At 47.7% G+C, this 13,696-nt stretch overlaps 9 non-coding genes across 9 annotated transcripts; all 9 read left to right on the top strand.

Moving 5' to 3' along the window:
* The first annotated feature begins 1,015 nt into the window (after positions 1 to 1,015).
* Positions 1,016 to 1,206, top strand: LOC142687918 (U2 spliceosomal RNA). The gene has a single exon (XR_012857098.1). It is a non-coding gene; the product is annotated as a U2 spliceosomal RNA (small nuclear RNA).
* A 1,275-nt stretch (positions 1,207 to 2,481) lies between these two features.
* Positions 2,482 to 2,672, top strand: LOC142687917 (U2 spliceosomal RNA). Its single transcript, XR_012857097.1, has one exon. It is a non-coding gene; the product is annotated as a U2 spliceosomal RNA (small nuclear RNA).
* Positions 2,673 to 3,949: 1,277 nt separating this feature from the next.
* Positions 3,950 to 4,140, top strand: LOC142687915 (U2 spliceosomal RNA). Its single transcript, XR_012857095.1, has one exon. It is a non-coding gene; the product is annotated as a U2 spliceosomal RNA (small nuclear RNA).
* A 1,280-nt stretch (positions 4,141 to 5,420) lies between these two features.
* LOC142688003 (U2 spliceosomal RNA) lies at positions 5,421 to 5,611 on the top strand. The gene has a single exon (XR_012857175.1). It is a non-coding gene; the product is annotated as a U2 spliceosomal RNA (small nuclear RNA).
* A 1,281-nt stretch (positions 5,612 to 6,892) lies between these two features.
* On the top strand, positions 6,893 to 7,083 carry LOC142687914 (U2 spliceosomal RNA). Its single transcript, XR_012857094.1, has one exon. It is a non-coding gene; the product is annotated as a U2 spliceosomal RNA (small nuclear RNA).
* A 1,288-nt stretch (positions 7,084 to 8,371) lies between these two features.
* Positions 8,372 to 8,562, top strand: LOC142687913 (U2 spliceosomal RNA). Its single transcript, XR_012857093.1, has one exon. It is a non-coding gene; the product is annotated as a U2 spliceosomal RNA (small nuclear RNA).
* Positions 8,563 to 9,853: 1,291 nt separating this feature from the next.
* Positions 9,854 to 10,044, top strand: LOC142687912 (U2 spliceosomal RNA). Its single transcript, XR_012857092.1, has one exon. It is a non-coding gene; the product is annotated as a U2 spliceosomal RNA (small nuclear RNA).
* A 1,288-nt stretch (positions 10,045 to 11,332) lies between these two features.
* On the top strand, positions 11,333 to 11,523 carry LOC142687911 (U2 spliceosomal RNA). Its single transcript, XR_012857091.1, has one exon. It is a non-coding gene; the product is annotated as a U2 spliceosomal RNA (small nuclear RNA).
* Positions 11,524 to 12,815: 1,292 nt separating this feature from the next.
* LOC142687910 (U2 spliceosomal RNA) lies at positions 12,816 to 13,006 on the top strand. The gene has a single exon (XR_012857090.1). It is a non-coding gene; the product is annotated as a U2 spliceosomal RNA (small nuclear RNA).
* Positions 13,007 to 13,696: the final 690 nt, after the last annotated feature.

The following is a 13,696-nucleotide window of genomic DNA, read 5'->3' as shown; positions in this document are numbered from 1 at the left end:
GTAAGTTAAAGAGCTGCACCTGAGCCAGCCACTGATTGATTGATTGATTGATTGATTGATTGATTGATTGATTGATTGATGCAGCACAACAGTCAAATAGTGGAGTGGAGTAGGGGAACAGCAAACAGCCAATAAAGCAGCCCGCCCGCTCGCCTGCCCGCCACAATGGACCTACCTGTGTACACTAGATGGATGTGATGGAATGTACTGTCGTCCCTACATTTCAAGAAGAAGTAAGAATTGCAGTTGCAACAAAGCCTTGCTTGCCTACAAAGAGAGCAGCAATTTGGATTTGTTACTATGTTACCTAGAAGAATAACAAACTGTGCAAGGATGGAGGTTGTAGGAGCAAGGAGAAGTTGTCTGTAAAGTTGGTGGATGCCTATTTTCCATTTTGCAGTCCCTTGTCTCCCTCTTGTGGCCTCCTGGAGGCAACTAGCTGTGCAAAAAAACAGCCTGGCGGCCGGCTGTTGCAGTGTTGCCCTCTCAGGCAACACTGAGTGACTGACTGAGCCTCACCGTCTTATATAAAGTTCAGACGGAACTTTGCACGTGTCATAGTGGAGCCCTCAGGATTCCAGAGCCAGCTTTCTGACATCATAATGGGGCCTCAGAGATAAAAGCCTGGGCCCAGGCAGTGTTGGTCAGTGCTGCTCAGCAGGCAGCACTGGACTGGACTGGATTACAGCTGATACAAGGTGTGAAGGAACAAGGGGTGGCTGTGGGCATGCACTTGCTGCCGCTGCCAGTGTTTATCTGCATGGCAGCAGGGCATTTGGGCGTTGCCAGGAAGGCGTTTTTATGTAGATTCCTCCTCTTTCAGCACTGCATTGTGGTGCAAGCAAAAGAAGCAAATCCTGTCTGGCTTCCTCTCCGGCCTTTATTCACCTCCCGTGTAGCTGTGAGTGTGTGAGCCTGCAGGGCCCCATGGAATTGCCTAGAAGTAGGCTGAATCGCTGCAAGGGCTGAACAGCAGTATCGGGCAGGCTCGGGCAACGCGCGGCCCGTTCGGGTTATCGCTTCTCGGCCTTTTGGCTAAGATCAAGTGTAGTATCTGTTCTTATCAGTTTAATATCTGATACGTCCCCTATCTGGGGACCATATATTAAATGGATTTTTAGAACAGGGAGATGGAAATAGAGCTTGCTCTGTCCACTCCACGCATTGACCTGGTATTGCAGTATTTCCAGGACCGGTGCACCCTTTCCTTATGTGTTGACTAAAAGCAGATTCCAAAAGTGTTTTTTGTCTTTGCTATTGTTTCTGTCTTTCTGAAGGGATCTCCCCTTTTAATCCCATTATTTCAACACCTGTTGGACAATGCATGAGTGATAATGAGCTCATTGATAAATGCAATTAATGAATAGATTGCCACCTCTTGTTGTGTGTCGTCTGTGTTTCTGTGTTCCGGCATTTCACATTGGAACACCTCATTCACCTTCCTTGTCTTCTCTCCGCCCTCCTTTTAGGTAAGTTAAAGAGCTGCACCTGAGCCAGCCACTGATTGATTGATTGATTGATGATGATTGATTGATTGATTGATTGATGCAGCACAACAGTCAAATAGTGGAGTGAGTAGGGGAACAGCAAACAGCCAATAAAGCAGCCCGCCCGCTCGCCTGCCCGCCACAATGGACTTACCTGTGTACACTAGATGGATGTGATGGAATGTACTGTCGTCCCTACATTTCAAGAAGAAGTAAGAATTGCAGTTGCAACAAAGCCTTGCTTGCCTACAAAGAGAGCAGCAATTTGGATTTGTTACTATGTTACCTAGAAGAATAACAAACTGTGCAAGGATGGAGGTTGTAGGAGCAAGGAGAAGTTGTCTGTAAAGTTGGTGGATGCCTATTTTCCATTTTGCAGTCCCTTGTCTCCCTCTTGTGGCCTCCTGGAGGCAACTAGCTGTGCAAAAAAAGACAGCCTGGCGGCCGGCTGTTGCAGTGTTGCCTCTCAGGCAACACTGAGTGACTGACTGAGCCTCACCGTCTTATATAAAGTTCAGACGGAACTTTGCACGTGTCATAGTGGAGCCCTCAGGATTCCAGAGCCAGCTTTCTGACATCATAATGGGGCCTCAGAGATAAAAGCCTGGGCCCAGGCAGTGTTGGTCAGTGCTGCTCAGCAGGCAGCACTGGACTGGACTGGATTACAGCTGATACAAGGTGTGAAGGAACAAGGGGTGGCTGTGGGCATGCACTTGCTGCCGCTGCCAGTGTTTATCTGCATGGCAGCAGGGCATTTGGGCGTTGCCAGGAAGGCGTTTTATGTAGATTCCTCCTCTTTCAGCACTGCATTGTGGTGCAAGCAAAAGAAGCAAATCCTGTCTGGCTTCCTCTCCGGCCTTTATTCACCTCCCGTGTAGCTGTGAGTGTGTGAGCCTGCAGGGCCCCATGGAATTGCCTAGAAGTAGGCTGAATCGCTGCAAGGGCTGAACAGCAGTATCGGGCAGGCTCGGGCAACGCGCGGCCCGTTCGGGTTATCGCTTCTCGGCCTTTTGGCTAAGATCAAGTGTAGTATCTGTTCTTATCAGTTTAATATCTGATACGTCCCCTATCTGGGGACCATATATTAAATGGATTTTTAGAACAGGGAGATGGAAATAGAGCTTGCTCTGTCCACTCCACGCATTGACCTGGTATTGCAGTATTTCCAGGACCGGTGCACCCTTTCCTTATGTGTTGACTAAAAGCAGATTCCAAAAGTGTTTTTTGTCTTTGCTATTGTTTCTGTCTTTCTGAAGGGATCTCCCCTTTTAATCCCATTATTTCAACACCTGTTGGACAATGCATGAGTGATAATGAGCTCATTGATTAAATGCAATTAATGAATAGATTGCCACCTCTTGTTGTGTGTCGTCTGTGTTTCTGTGTTTCCGGCATTTCACATTGGAACACCTCATTCACCTTCCTTGTCTTCTCTCCGCCCTCCCTTTTAGGTAAGTTAAAGAGCTGCACCTGAGCCAGCCACTGATTGATTGATTGATTGATTGATTGATTGATTGATTGATTGATGCAGCACAACAGTCAAATAGTGGAGTGGAGTAGGGGAACAGCAAACAGCCATAAAGCAGCCCGCCCGCTCGCCTGCCCGCCACAATGGACCTACCTGTGTACACTAGATGGATGTGATGGAATGTACTGTCGTCCCTACATTTCAAGAAGAAGTAAGAATTGCAGTTGCAACAAAGCCTTGCTTGCCTACAAAGAGAGCAGCAATTTGATTTGTTACTATGTTACCTAGAAGAATAACAAACTGTGCAAGGATGGAGGTTGTAGGAGCAAGGAGAAGTTGTCTGTAAAGTTGGTGGATGCCTATTTTCCATTTTGCAGTCCCTTGTCTCCCTCTTGTGGCCTCCTGGAGGCAACTAGCTGTGCAAAAAAAAGACAGCCTGGCGGCCGGCTGTTGCAGTGTTGCCCTCTCAGGCAACACTGAGTGACTGACTGAGCCTCACCGTCTTATATAAAGTTCAGACGGAACTTTGCACGTGTCATAGTGGAGCCCTCAGGATTCCAGAGCCAGCTTTCTGACATCATAATGGGGCCTCAGAGATAAAGCCGGGGCCCAGGCAGTGTTGGTCAGTGCTGCTCAGCAGGCAGCACTGGACTGGACTGGATTACAGCTGATACAAGGTGTGAAGGAACAAGGGGTGGCTGTGGGCATGCACTTGCTGCCGCTGCCAGTGTTTATCTGCATGGCAGCAGGGCATTTGGGCGTTGCCAGGAAGGCGTTTTTATGTAGATTCCTCCTCTTTCAGCACTGCATTGTGGTGCAAGCAAAAGAAGCAAATCCTGTCTGGCTTCCTCTCCGGCCTTTATTCACCTCCCGTGTAGCTGTGAGTGTGTGAGCCTGCAGGGCCCCATGGAATTGCCTAGAAGTAGGCTGAATCGCTGCAAGGGCTGAACAGCAGTATCGGGCAGGCTCGGGCAACGCGCGGCCCGTTCGGGTTATCGCTTCTCGGCCTTTTGGCTAAGATCAAGTGTAGTATCTGTTCTTATCAGTTTAATATCTGATACGTCCCCTATCTGGGGACCATATATTAAATGGATTTTTAGAACAGGGAGATGGAAATAGAGCTTGCTCTGTCCACTCCACGCATTGACCTGGTATTGCAGTATTTCCAGGACCGGTGCACCCTTTCCTTATGTGTTGACTAAAAGCAGATTCCAAAAGTGTTTTTTGTCTTTGCTATTGTTTCTGTCTTTCTGAAGGGATCTCCCCTTTTAATCCCATTATTTCAACACCTGTTGGACAATGCATGAGTGATAATGAGCTCATTGATTAAATGCAATTAATGAATAGATTGCCACCTCTTGTTGTGTGTCGTCTGTGTTTCTGTGTTTCCGGCATTTCACATTGGAACACCTCATTCACCTTCCTTGTCTTCTCTCCGCCCTCCCTTTTAGGTAAGTTAAAGAGCTGCACCTGAGCCAGCCACTGATTGATTGATTGATTGATTGATTGATTGATTGATTGATTGATGCAGCACAACAGTCAAATAGTGGAGTGGAGTAGGGGAACAGCAAACAGCCAATAAAGCAGCCCGCCCGCTCGCCTGCCCGCCACAATGGACCTACCTGTGTACACTAGATGGATGTGATGGAATGTACTGTCGTCCCTACATTTCAAGAAGAAGTAAGAATTGCAGTTGCAACAAAGCCTTGCTTGCCTACAAAGAGAGCAGCAATTTGGATTTGTTACTATGTTACCTAGAAGAATAACAAACTGTGCAAGGATGGAGGTTGTAGGAGCAAGGAGAAGTTGTCTGTAAAGTTGGTGGATGCCTATTTTCCATTTTGCAGTCCCTTGTCTCCCTCTTGTGGCCTCCTGGAGGCAACTAGCTGTGCAAAAAAAAGACAGCCTGGCGGCCGGCTGTTGCAGTGTTGCCCTCTCAGGCAACACTGAGTGACTGACTGAGCCTCACCGTCTTATATAAAGTTCAGACGGAACTTTGCACGTGTCATAGTGGAGCCCTCAGGATTCCAGAGCCAGCTTTCTGACATCATAATGGGGCCTCAGAGATAAAAGCCTGGGCCCAGGCAGTGTTGGTCAGTGCTGCTCAGCAGGCAGCACTGGACTGGACTGGATTACAGCTGATACAAGGTGTGAAGGAACAAGGGGTGGCTGTGGGCATGCACTTGCTGCCGCTGCCAGTGTTTATCTGCATGGCAGCAGGGCATTTGGGCGTTGCCAGGAAGGCGTTTTTATGTAGATTCCTCCTCTTTCAGCACTGCATTGTGGTGCAAGCAAAAGAAGCAAATCCTGTCTGGCTTCCTCTCAGGCCTTTATTCACCTCCCGTGTAGCTGTGAGTGTGTGAGCCTGCAGGGCCCCATGGAATTGCCTAGAAGTAGGCTGAATCGCTGCAAGGGCTGAACAGCAGTATCGGGCAGGCTCGGGCAACGCGCGGCCCGTTCGGGTTATCACTTCTCGGCCTTTTGGCTAAGATCAAGTGTAGTATCTGTTCTTATCAGTTTAATATCTGATACGTCCCCTATCTGGGGACCATATATTAAATGGATTTTTAGAACAGGGAGATGGAAATAGAGCTTGCTCTGTCCACTCCACGCATTGACCTGGTATTGCAGTATTTCCAGGACCGGTGCACCCTTTCCTTATGTGTTGACTAAAAGCAGATTCCAAAAGTGTTTTTTGTCTTTGCTATTGTTTCTGTCTTTCTGAGGGATCTCCCCTTTTAATCCCATTATTTCAACACTGTTGGACAATGCATGAGTGATAATGAGCTCATTGATTAAATGCAATTAATGAATAGATGCCACCTCTTGTTGTGTGTCGTCTGTGTTTCTGTGTTTCCGGCATTTCACATTGGAACACCTCATTCACCTTCCTTGTCTTCTCTCCGCCCTCCCTTTTAGGTAAGTTAAAGAGCTGCACTGAGCCAGCCACTGATTGATTGATTGATTGATTGATTGATTGATTGATTGATTGATTGATGCAGCACAACAGTCAAATAGTGGAGTGGAGTAGGGGAACAGCAAACAGCCAATAAAGCAGCCCGCCCGCTCGCCTGCCCGCCACAATGGACCTACCTGTGTACACTAGATGGATGTGATGGAATGTACTATCGTCCTTACATTTCAAGAAGAAGTAAGAATTGCAGTTGCAACAAAGCCTTGCTTGCCTACAAAGAGAGCAGCAATTTGGATTTGTTACTATGTTACCTAGAAGAATAACAAACTGTGCAAGGATGGAGGTTGTAGGAGCAAGGAGAAGTTGTCTGTAAAGTTGGTGGATGCCTATTTTCCATTTTGCAGTCCCTTGTCTCCCTCTTGTGGCCTCCTGGAGGCAACTAGCTGTGCAAAAAAAAGACAGCCTGGCGGCCGGCTGTTGCAGTGTTGCCCTCTCAGGCAACACTGAGTGACTGACTGAGCCTCACCGTCTTATATAAAGTTCAGACGGAACTTTGCACGTGTCATAGTGGAGCCCTCAGGATTCCAGAGCCAGCTTTCTGACATCATAATGGGGCCTCAGAGATAAAAGCCTGGGCCCAGGCAGTGTTGGTCAGTGCTGCTCAGCAGGCAGCACTGGGACTGGACTGGATTACAGCTGATACAAGGTGTGAAGGAACAAGGGGTGGCTGTGGGCATGCACTTGCTGCCGCTGCCAGTGTTTATCTGCATGGCAGCAGGGCATTTGGGCGTTGCCAGGAAGGCGTTTTTATGTAGATTCCTCCTCTTTCAGCACTGCATTGTGGTGCAAGCAAAAGAAGCAAATCCTGTCTGGCTTCCTCTCCGGCCTTTATTCACCTCCCGTGTAGCTGTGAGTGTGTGAGCCTGCAGGGCCCCATGGAATTGCCTAGAAGTAGGCTGAATCGCTGCAAGGGCTGAACAGCAGTATTGGGCAGGCTCGGGCAACGCGCGGCCCGTTCGGGTTATCGCTTCTCGGCCTTTTGGCTAAGATCAAGTGTAGTATCTGTTCTTATCAGTTTAATATCTGATACGTCCCCTATCTGGGGACCATATATTAAATGGATTTTTAGAACAGGGAGATGGAAATAGAGCTTGCTCTGTCCACTCCACGCATTGACCTGGTATTGCAGTATTTCCAGGACCGGTGCACCCTTTCCTTATGTGTTGACTAAAAGCAGATTCCAAAAGTGTTTTTTGTCTTTGCTATTGTTTCTGTCTTTCTGAAGGGATCTCCCCTTTTAATCCCATTATTTCAACACCTGTTGGACAATGCATGAGTGATAATGAGCTCATTGATTAAATGCAATTAATGAATAGATTGCCACCTCTTGTTGTGTGTCGTCTGTGTTTCTGTGTTTCCGGCATTTCACATTGGAACACCTCATTCACCTTCCTTGTCTTCTCTCCGCCCTCCCTTTTAGGTAAGTTAAAGAGCTGCACCTGAGCCAGCCACTGATTGATTGATTGATTGATTGATTGATTGATTGATTGATTGATTGATTGATGCAGCACAACAGTCAAATAGTGGAGTGGAGTAGGGGAACAGCAAACAGCCAATAAAGCAGCCCGCCCGCTCGCCTGCCCGCCACAATGGACCTACCTGTGTACACTAGATGGATGTGATGGAATGTACTGTCGTCCCTACATTTCAAGAAGAAGTAAGAATTGCAGTTGCAACAAAGCCTTGCTTGCCTACAAAGAGAGCAGCAATTTGGATTTGTTACTATGTTACCTAGAAGAATAACAAACTGTGCAAGGATGGAGGTTGTAGGAGCAAGGAGAAGTTGTCTGTAAAGTTGGTGGATGCCTATTTTCCATTTTGCAGTCCCTTGTCTCCCTCTTGTGGCCTCCTGGAGGCAACTAGCTGTGCAAAAAAAAGACAGCCTGGCGGCCGGCTGTTGCAGTGTTGCCCTCTCAGGCAACACTGAGTGACTGACTGAGCCTCACCGTCTTATATAAAGTTCAGACGGAACTTTGCACGTGTCATAGTGGAGCCCTCAGGATTCCAGAGCCAGCTTTCTGACATCATAATGGGGCCTCAGAGATAAAAGCCTGGGCCCAGGCAGTGTTGGTCAGTGCTGCTCAGCAGGCAGCACTGGACTGGACTGGATTACAGCTGATACAAGGTGTGAAGGAACAAGGGGTGGCTGTGGGCATGCACTTGCTGCCGCTGCCAGTGTTTATCTGCATGGCAGCAGGGCATTTGGGCGTTGCCAGGAAGGCGTTTTTATGTAGATTCCTCCTCTTTCAGCACTGCATTGTGGTGCAAGCAAAAGAAGCAAATCCTGTCTGGCTTCCTCTCCGGCCTTTATTCACCTCCCGTGTAGCTGTGAGTGTGTGAGCCTGCAGGGCCCCATGGAATTGCCTAGAAGTAGGCTGAATCGCTGCAAGGGCTGAACAGCAGTATCGGGCAGGCTCGGGCAACGCGCGGCCCGTTCGGGTTATCGCTTCTCGGCCTTTTGGCTAAGATCAAGTGTAGTATCTGTTCTTATCAGTTTAATATCTGATACGTCCCCTATCTGGGGACCATATATTAAATGGATTTTTAGAACAGGGAGATGGAAATAGAGCTTGCTCTGTCCACTCCACGCATTGACCTGGTATTGCAGTATTTCCAGGACCGGTGCACCCTTTCCTTATGTGTTGACTAAAAGCAGATTCCAAAAGTGTTTTTTGTCTTTGCTATTGTTTCTGTCTTTCTGAAGGGATCTCCCCTTTTAATCCCATTATTTCAACACCTGTTGGACAATGCATGAGTGATAATGAGCTCATTGATTAAATGCAATTAATGAATAGATTGCCACCTCTTGTTGTGTGTCGTCTGTGTTTCTGTGTTTCCGGCATTTCACATTGGAACACCTCATTCACCTTCCTTGTCTTCTCTCCGCCCTCCCTTTTAGGTAAGTTAAAGAGCTGCACCTGAGCCAGCCACTGATTGATTGATTGATTGATTGATTGATTGATTGATTGATTGATTGATTGATTGATGCAGCACAACAGTCAAATAGTGGAGTGGAGTAGGGGAACAGCAAACAGCCAATAAAGCAGCCCGCCCGCTCGCCTGCCCGCCACAATGGACCTACCTGTGTACACTAGATGGATGTGATGGAATGTACTGTCGTCCCTACATTTCAAGAAGAAGTAAGAATTGCAGTTGCAACAAAGCCTTGCTTGCCTACAAAGAGAGCAGCAATTTGGATTTGTTACTATGTTACCTAGAAGAATAACAAACTGTGCAAGGATGGAGGTTGTAGGAGCAAGGAGAAGTTGTCTGTAAAGTTGGTGGATGCCTATTTTCCATTTTGCAGTCCCTTGTCTCCCTCTTGTGGCCTCCTGGAGGCAACTAGCTGTGCAAAAAAAAGACAGCCTGGCGGCCGGCTGTTGCAGTGTTGCCCTCTCAGGCAACACTGAGTGACTGACTGAGCCTCACCGTCTTATATAAAGTTCAGACGGAACTTTGCACGTGTCATAGTGGAGCCCTCAGGATTCCAGAGCCAGCTTTCTGACATCATAATGGGGCCTCAGAGATAAAAGCCTGGGCCCAGGCAGTGTTGGTCAGTGCTGCTCAGCAGGCAGCACTGGACTGGACTGGATTACAGCTGATACAAGGTGTGAAGGAACAAGGGGTGGCTGTGGGCAGCACTTGCTGCCGCTGCCAGTGTTTATCTGCATGGCAGCAGGGCATTTGGGCGTTGCCAGGAAGGCGTTTTTATGTAGATTCCTCCTCTTTCAGCACTGCATTGTGGTGCAAGCAAAAGAAGCAAATCCTGTCTGGCTTCCTCTCCGGCCTTTATTCACCTCCCGTGTAGCTGTGAGTGTGTGAGCCTGCAGGGCCCCATGGAATTGCCTAGAAGTAGGCTGAATCGCTGCAAGGGCTGAACAGCAGTATCGGGCAGGCTCGGGCAACGCGCGGCCCGTTCGGGTTATCGCTTCTCGGCCTTTTGGCTAAGATCAAGTGTAGTATCTGTTCTTATCAGTTTAATATCTGATACGTCCCCTATCTGGGGACCATATATTAAATGGATTTTTAGAACAGGGAGATGGAAATAGAGCTTGCTCTGTCCACTCCACGCATTGACCTGGTATTGCAGTATTTCCAGGACCGGTGCACCCTTTCCTTATGTGTTGACTAAAAGCAGATTCCAAAAGTGTTTTTTGTCTTTGCTATTGTTTCTGTCTTTCTGAAGGGATCTCCCCTTTTAATCCCATTATTTCAACACCTGTTGGACAATGCATGAGTGATAATGAGCTCATTGATTAAATGCAATTAATGAATAGATTGCCACCTCTTGTTGTGTGTCGTCTGTGTTTCTGTGTTTCCGGCATTTCACATTGGAACACCTCATTCACCTTCCTTGTCTTCTCTCCGCCCTCCCTTTTAGGTAAGTTAAAGAGCTGCACCTGAGCCAGCCACTGATTGATTGATTGATTGATTGATTGATTGATTGATTGATTGATTGATTGATGCAGCACAACAGTCAAATAGTGGAGTGGAGTAGGGGAACAGCAAACAGCCAATAAAGCAGCCCGCCCGCTCGCCTGCCCGCCACAATGGACCTACCTGTGTACACTAGATGGATGTGATGGAATGTACTGTCGTCCCTACATTTCAAGAAGAAGTAAGAATTGCAGTTGCAACAAAGCCTTGCTTGCCTACAAAGAGAGCAGCAATTTGGATTTGTTACTATGTTACCTAGAAGAATAACAAACTGTGCAAGGATGGAGGTTGTAGGAGCAAGGAGAAGTTGTCTGTAAAGTTGGTGGATGCCTATTTTCCATTTTGCAGTCCCTTGTCTCCCTCTTGTGGCCTCCTGGAGGCAACTAGCTGTGCAAAAAAAAGACAGCCTGGCGGCCGGCTGTTGCAGTGTTGCCCTCTCAGGCAACACTGAGTGACTGACTGAGCCTCACCGTCTTATATAAAGTTCAGACGGAACTTTGCACGTGTCATAGTGGAGCCCTCAGGATTCCAGAGCCAGCTTTCTGACATCATAATGGGGCCTCAGAGATAAAAGCCTGGGCCCAGGCAGTGTTGGTCAGTGCTGCTCAGCAGGCAGCACTGGACTGGACTGGATTACAGCTGATACAAGGTGTGAAGGAACAAGGGGTGGCTGTGGGCATGCACTTGCTGCCGCTGCCAGTGTTTATCTGCATGGCAGCAGGGCATTTGGGCGTTGCCAGGAAGGCGTTTTTATGTAGATTCCTCCTCTTTCAGCACTGCATTGTGGTGCAAGCAAAAGAAGCAAATCCTGTCTGGCTTCCTCTCCGGCCTTTATTCACCTCCCGTGTAGCTGTGAGTGTGTGAGCCTGCAGGGCCCCATGGAATTGCCTAGAAGTAGGCTGAATCGCTGCAAGGGCTGAACAGCAGTATCGGGCAGGCTCGGGCAACGCGCGGCCCGTTCGGGTTATCGCTTCTCGGCCTTTTGGCTAAGATCAAGTGTAGTATCTGTTCTTATCAGTTTAATATCTGATACGTCCCCTATCTGGGGACCATATATTAAATGGATTTTTAGAACAGGGAGATGGAAATAGAGCTTGCTCTGTCCACTCCACGCATTGACCTGGTATTGCAGTATTTCCAGGACCGGTGCACCCTTTCCTTATGTGTTGACTAAAAGCAGATTCCAAAAGTGTTTTTTGTCTTTGCTATTGTTTCTGTCTTTCTGAAGGGATCTCCCCTTTTAATCCCATTATTTCAACACCTGTTGGACAATGCATGAGTGATAATGAGCTCATTGATTAAATGCAATTAATGAATAGATTGCCACCTCTTGTTGTGTGTCGTCTGTGTTTCTGTGTTTCCGGCATTTCACATTGGAACACCTCATTCACCTTCCTTGTCTTCTCTCCGCCCTCCCTTTTAGGTAAGTTAAAGAGCTGCACCTGAGCCAGCCACTGATTGATTGATTGATTGATTGATTGATTGATTGATTGATTGATTGATTGATTGATGCAGCACAACAGTCAAATAGTGGAGTGGAGTAGGGGAACAGCAAACAGCCAATAAAGCAGCCCGCCCGCTCGCCTGCCCGCCACAATGGACCTACCTGTGTACACTAGATGGATGTGATGGAATGTACTGTCGTCCCTACATTTCAAGAAGAAGTAAGAATTGCAGTTGCAACAAAGCCTTGCTTGCCTACAAAGAGAGCAGCAATTTGGATTTGTTACTATGTTACCTAGAAGAATAACAAACTGTGCAAGGATGGAGGTTGTAGGAGCAAGGAGAAGTTGTCTGTAAAGTTGGTGGATGCCTATTTTCCATTTTGCAGTCCCTTGTCTCCCTCTTGTGGCCTCCTGGAGGCAACTAGCTGTGCAAAAAAAAGACAGCCTGGCGGCCGGCTGTTGCAGTGTTGCCCTCTCAGGCAACACTGAGTGACTGACTGAGCCTCACCGTCTTATATAAAGTTCAGACGGAACTTTGCACGTGTCATAGTGGAGCCCTCAGGATTCCAGAGCCAGCTTTCTGACATCATAATGGGGCCTCAGAGATAAAAGCCTGGGCCCAGGCAGTGTTGGTCAGTGCTGCTCAGCAGGCAGCACTGGACTGGACTGGATTACAGCTGATACAAGGTGTGAAGGAACAAGGGGTGGCTGTGGGCATGCACTTGCTGCCGCTGCCAGTGTTTATCTGCATGGCAGCAGGGCATTTGGGCGTTGCCAGGAAGGCGTTTTTATGTAGATTCCTCCTCTTTCAGCACTGCATTGTGGTGCAAGCAAAAGAAGCAAATCCTGTCTGGCTTCCTCTCCGGCCTTTATTCACCTCCCGTGTAGCTGTGAGTGTGTGAGCCTGCAGGGCCCCATGGAATTGCCTAGAAGTAGGCTGAATCGCTGCAAGGGCTGAACAGCAGTATCGGGCAGGCTCGGGCAACGCGCGGCCCGTTCGGGTTATCGCTTCTCGGCCTTTTGGCTAAGATCAAGTGTAGTATCTGTTCTTATCAGTTTAATATCTGATACGTCCCCTATCTGGGGACCATATATTAAATGGATTTTTAGAACAGGGAGATGGAAATAGAGCTTGCTCTGTCCACTCCACGCATTGACCTGGTATTGCAGTATTTCCAGGACCGGTGCACCCTTTCCTTATGTGTTGACTAAAAGCAGATTCCAAAAGTGTTTTTTGTCTTTGCTATTGTTTCTGTCTTTCTGAAGGGATCTCCCCTTTTAATCCCATTATTTCAACACCTGTTGGACAATGCATGAGTGATAATGAGCTCATTGATTAAATGCAATTAATGAATAGATTGCCACCTCTTGTTGTGTGTCGTCTGTGTTTCTGTGTTTCCGGCATTTCACATTGGAACACCTCATTCACCTTCCTTGTCTTCTCTCCGCCCTCCCTTTTAGGTAAGTTAAAGAGCTGCACCTGAGCCAGCCACTGATTGATTGATTGATTGATTGATTGATTGATTGATTGATTGATGCAGCACAACAGTCAAATAGTGGAGTGGAGTAGGGGAACAGCAAACAGCCAATAAAGCAGCCCGCCCGCTCGCCTGCCCGCCACAATGGACCTACCTGTGTACACTAGATGGATGTGATGGAATGTACTGTCGTCCCTACATTTCAAGAAGAAGTAAGAATTGCAGTTGCAACAAAGCCTTGCTTGCCTACAAAGAGAGCAGCAATTTGGATTTGTTACTATGTTACCTAGAAGAATAACAAACTGTGCAAGGATGGAGGTTGTAGGAGCAAGGAGAAGTTGTCTGTAAAGTTGGTGGATGCCTATTTTCCATTTTGCAGTCCCTTGTCTCCCTCTTGTGGCCTCCTG

Source organism: Rhinoderma darwinii (genome assembly GCF_050947455.1).
Source record: "Rhinoderma darwinii isolate aRhiDar2 chromosome 5 unlocalized genomic scaffold, aRhiDar2.hap1 SUPER_5_unloc_24, whole genome shotgun sequence".
NCBI lineage: Eukaryota > Metazoa > Chordata > Amphibia > Anura > Rhinodermatidae > Rhinoderma > Rhinoderma darwinii.
The sequence above is the reverse complement of the archived record's forward strand: the minus strand, read 5'-3'. Positions and strand labels throughout refer to the sequence as shown.